The following is a 5000-nucleotide window of genomic DNA, read 5'->3' as shown; positions in this document are numbered from 1 at the left end:
GTGTCTGTGTGTGTGTCTGTGTGCATGTGTCTGTGTGTGTGTCTGTGTGCGTGTGTCTGTGTGTTTGTGTCTGTGTGTGTGTCTGTGTGCGTGTTTCTGTGTGTGTCTGTGTGTGTGTCTGTGTGTGTGTCTGTGTGTGTGTTTCTGTGTGTGTGTCTGTCTGTGTGTGTGTCTGTGTGTGTGTCTGTGTGTGTGTGTCTGTGTGTGTGTCTGTCTGTGTGTGTGTCTGTGTGTGTGTCTGTGTGTGTGTCTTTGTGCGTGTGTCTGTGTGTGTGTCTGTGTGTGTTTCTGTGTGTCTGTCTGTGTGTCTGTGTGTGTGTCTGTGTGTGTGTCTGTCTCTGTGTTTGTGTCTGCGTGTGTGTGTCTGTGTGTGTGTCTGTGTGTGTCTGTCTGTGTGTGTGTGTCTGTGTGTGTGTCTCTGTGTTTGTGTCTGTGTGTGTCTGTCGGTGTGTGTGTGTGTCTGTGTGTGTGTCTGTGTGTGTCTGTGTGTGTGTCTGTGTGTGTGTGTCTATCTTTGTGTCTGTGTGTGTGTGTGTCTGTCTGTGTATGTGTCTGTGTGTGTGTCTGTGTGTGTGTGTCTGTCTGTGTGTGTGTCTGTGTGTGTGTCTGTGTGCATGTGTCTGTGTGTGTGTCTGTGTGTGTGTGTCTGTGTGTTTGTGTCTGTGTGTGTGTCTGTGTGCGTGTGTCTGGGTGTGTTTCTCTTTGTGTGTGTCTGTGTGTGTTTCTGTGTGCGTGTGTCTGTTTGTGTGTGTGTGTGTTTGTCTGTGTGTGTGTCTGTGTGCGTGTGTCTGTGTGTGTATCTGTGTGCGTGTGTGTGTGTTTGTCTGTATGTGTGTGTCTGTGTGTGTCTGTGTGCGTGTGTCTGTGTTCGTGTGTCTGTGTGTGTGTCTGTGTGTGTGTGTCTGTGTGTGTTTCTGTCTGTGTGCGTGTGTCTGTGTGTGTGTCTGTGTGCATGTGTCTGTGTGTGTGTCTCTGTGTGTGTCTGTGTGTCTGTGTGTGTGTGTGTGTCTGTGTGTGTGTCTCTGTGTGTGTCTGTGTGTGTGTCTTTGTGTGTGTCTCTGTGTGTGTGTCTGTGTGTGTGTCTGTCTGTGTGTGTGTCTGTGTGTGTGTTTGTGTGTGTGTCTGTGTGCGTGTGTCTGTGTGTGTGTCTGTGTGTGTGTCTGTGTGTCTGTGTGTGTGTGTCTGTCTGTGTGTGTGTCTGTGTGTGTGTCTGTGTGTGTGTCTGTGTGTGTTTCTGTGTGTGTCTGTCTGTGTGTCTGTGTCTGTGTGCGTGTCTGTCTGTGTGTGTGTCTGTGTGTGTGTCTTTGTGCGTGTGTCTGTGTGTGTGTCTGTGTGCGTGTGTCTGTGTGTGTGTGTCTGTGCGTGTCTGTCTGTGTGTGTGTACCTGTGTGTGTGTCTGTGCATGTGTCTGTGTGTGAGTCTGTGTGTGTGTCTGTCTGTGTGCATGTGTCTGTGTGTGTGTGTCTGTGTGTGTCTGTCTGTGTGTCTGTGTCTGTGTGTGTGTCTGTGTGTTTGTGTCTGTGTGTGTGTCTGTGTGCGTGTGTCTGGGTGTGTTTCTCTTTCTGTGTGTCTGTGTGTGTTTCTGTGTGCGTGTGTCTGTTTGTGTGTCTGTGTGTGTGTGTCTGTGTGTGTGTCTGTGTGCGTGTGTCTGTGTGTGTATCTGTGTGCGTGTGTGTGTGTTTGTCTGTGTGTGTGTGTCTGTGTGTGTGTCTGTGTGTGTGTCTGTCTGTGTGTGTGTCTGTGTGTGTGTCTTTGTGCGTGTGTCTGTGTATGTGTCTGTTTGCGTGTGTCTGTGTGTGTGTCTGTGTGTGTGTCTGTGTGTGTTTCTGTGTGTGTCTGTCTGTGTGTCTGTGTCTGTGTGCGTGTCTGTCTGTGTGTGTGTCTGTGTGTGTGTCTTTGTGCGTGTGTCTGTGTGTGTGTCTGTGTGCGTGTGTCTGTGTGTGTGTGTCTGTGCGTGTCTGTCTGTGTGTGTGTGTCTGTGTGTGTGTCTCTGTGTTTGTGTCTGTGTGTGTCTGTCGGTGTGTGTGTGTTTCTGTGTGTGTGTCTGTCTGTGTATGTCTGTCTGTGTGTGTCTGTGTGTGTGTATCTGTCTGTGTGTGTTTCTGTGTGTGTGTCTGTCTGTGTGCATGTGTCTGTGTCTGTGTATGTGTGTGTGTGTGTCTGTGTGTGTGTGTCTGTCTGTGTGTGTGTGTCTGTTTGTGTCTGTGAGTGTGTCTGTTTGTGTCTGTCTGTCTGTGTGTCTGTGTGCATGTGTCTGTGTGTGTGTCTGCGTGTGTGTCTGTGTGTGTGTGTCTGTGTGTGTGTCTGTGTGCGTGTGTCTGTGTGTGTGTCTGTGTGTGTGTCTGTGTGTGTGTCTGCGTGTGTGTGTCTGTGTGTCTGTGTGTGTGTGTCTGTCTGTGTGTGTGTCTGTGTGTGTGTGTCTGTGTGTGTGTCTGAGTGTGTGTCTGTGTGCGTGTGTCTGTGTGTGTGTCTGTCTGTGTGTGTCTGTGTGTGTGTGTCTGTGTGTGTGTCTGTGTGCGTGTGTCTGTGTGTGTGTCTGAGTGTGTGTCTGTGTGTGTGTATGTGTGTGTGTCTGTGTGTGTGTCTGTGTGTGTCTGTCTGTGTGTCTGTCTCTGTGTGTGTGTCTGTCTGTGTGTGTCTGTCTGTGTGTGTGTCTGTGTGTGTGTCTGTTTGTGGGTCTGTCTCTGTGTGTCTGTCTGTGTGTGTGTCTGTGTGTGTGTCTGTGTGCGTGTGTCTGTGTGTGTGTCTGAGTGTGTGTCTGTGTGTGTGTATGTGTGTGTGTCTGTGTGTGTGTCTGTGTGTGTCTGTCTGTGTGTCTGTGTCTGTGTGTGTGTCTGTCTGTGTGTGTCTGTCTGTGTGTGTGTCTGTGTGTGTGTCTGTTTGTGGGTCTGTCTCTGTGTGTCTGTCTGTGTGTGTGTCTATGTGTGTGTCTTTGTGTGTGTCTGTGTGTGTGTCTGTGTGTGTCTGTCTGTGTGTCTGTGTCTGTGTGTGTGTCTGTCTGTGTGTGTGTCTGTGTGTGTGTCTTTGTGCGTGTGTCTGTGTATGTGTCTGTGTGCGTGTGTCTGTGTGTGTGTCTGTGTGTGTCTCTGTGTGTGTTTCTGTGTGTGTCTGTCTGTGTGTCTGTGTCTGTGTGCGTGTCTGTCTGTGTGTGTGTCTGTGTGTGTGTCTTTGTGCGTGTGTCTGTGTGTGTGTGTCTGTCTGTGTGTGTGTATCTCTGTGTGTGTCTCTGTCTGTGTGTGTGTATCTGTGTCTGTGTGTGTGTCTGTGTGTGTGTCTGTGTCTGTGTGTGTGTCTGTCTGTGTCTGTCTGTGTGTGTGTCTGTGTGTGTGTGTCTGTCTGTGTGTGTGTCTGTGTGTGTGTCTGTGTGTGTGTCTGTGTGCGTGTGTCTGTGTGTGTGTCTGAGTGTGTGTCTGTGTGTGTGTCGGAGTGTGTGTCTGTGTGCATGTGTCTGTGTGTGTGTGTCTGTGTGTGTGTGTCTCTGTGCATGTGTCTGTGGGTGAGTGTCTGTGTGTGTCTGTCGGTGTGTGTGTGTCTGTGTTGTGTCTGTCTGTGTGTGTCTGTTTGTGTGTCTGTCTGTGTGTGTCTGTCTGTGTGTGTCTGTGTGTGTGTCTGTGTGTGTGTTTGTGTGTGTGTCTTTGTGCGTGTGTCTGTGTATGTGTCTGTGTGCGTGTGTCTGTGTGTGTGTGTCTGTGTGCGTGTGTCTGTGTGTGTCTGTCTGTGTGCGTGTGTCTGTGTGCGTGTGTCTGTGTGTGTGTCGAGGTGTGTGTTTCTCTCTGTGTGCGTGTGTCTGTGTGTGCGTGTCTGTGTGTGTGTGTCTGTGTGTGTGTCTGTGTGCATGTTTCTGTGTGTGTCTCTGTGTGTCTGTGTGTGTGTCTGTGTGTGTGTGTGTCTGTGTGTGTGTCTGTGTGTGTGTCTGTGTGTGTGTCTGCGTGTGTGTGTCTGTGTGTCTGTCTGTGTGTGTGTGTCTGTCTGTGTGTGTGTCTGTGTGTGTGTCTGTGTGTGTGTCTGTGTGTGTGTCTGTGTGTGTGTGTCTGTGTGTGTGTCTGTGTGTGTGTCTGTCTGTGTGTGTGTGTCTGTGTGTGTGTCTGTGTGTGTGTCTGTGTGCATGTGTCTCTGTGTGTGTCTGTGTGTGTGTCTGTGTGTCTGTGTGTGTGTCTGTCTGTGTGTGTGTCTGTGTGTGTGTCTGTGTGTGTGTGTCTTTGTGTGTGTCTGTGTGTGTGTGTATGTCTGTGTGTGTGTGTCTGTGTGTGTGTCTTGGTGTGTGTCTGTGTGCATGTGTCTGTGTGTGTGTCTGTGTTTGTGTCTGCGTGTGTGTGTCTGTGTGTCTGTCTGTTTGTGTGTGTCTGTATGTGTGCGTGTGTCTGTGTGTGTGTCTGTGTGTGTGTCTGTGTGTGTGTCTGTGTGTCTGTGTCTGTGTGTGTGTCTGTTTGTGTGTGTGTGTCTGTGTGTGTGTCTGTGTGTCTGTGTCTGTGTGTGTGTCTGTCTGTGTATGTGTCTGTGTGTGTGTCTGTGTGTGTCTGTCAGTGTGTGTGTGTCTGTGTGTGTGTCTGTCAGTGTGTGACTGTCCGTGTGTTTCTCTGTGTGTGTGTCTGTTTGTGTGTCTGACTGTGTGTGTCTGTGTGTGTGTGTGTCTGTCTGTGTGTGTGTCTGTGTGTGTCTGTGTGTGTGTGTCTGTGTGTGTGTCTTTGTGCGTGTGTCTGTGTGTGTGTCTGTGTGCGTGTGTCTGTGTGTGTGTCTGTATGTGTGTGTCTGTGTGTGTCTGTGTGAGTGTCTGTGTGCGTGTGTCTGTGTGTGTGTCTGTGTGTATCTGTCTGTGTGTGTGTCTGTGTGTTTGTCTGTCTGTGTGTGTGTCTGTGTGTGTCTGTCGGTGTGTGTGTGTCTGTGTGTGTGTCTGTCTGTCTGTGTGTGTCTGTGTGTGTGTGTCTGTGTGTCTGTGTCTGTGTGTGTGTCTGTCTGTGTGTGTGTCTGTGTGTGTGTCTGTGTGTGTGTCTGTGTGTGTG

The sequence above is a fragment of the Giraffa tippelskirchi genome, chromosome X (genome assembly GCF_054371585.1).
Source record: "Giraffa tippelskirchi isolate mGirTip1 chromosome X, T2T-mGirTip1v1.2.pri, whole genome shotgun sequence".
NCBI lineage: Eukaryota > Metazoa > Chordata > Mammalia > Artiodactyla > Giraffidae > Giraffa > Giraffa tippelskirchi.
The sequence above is the reverse complement of the archived record's forward strand: the minus strand, read 5'-3'. Positions refer to the sequence as shown.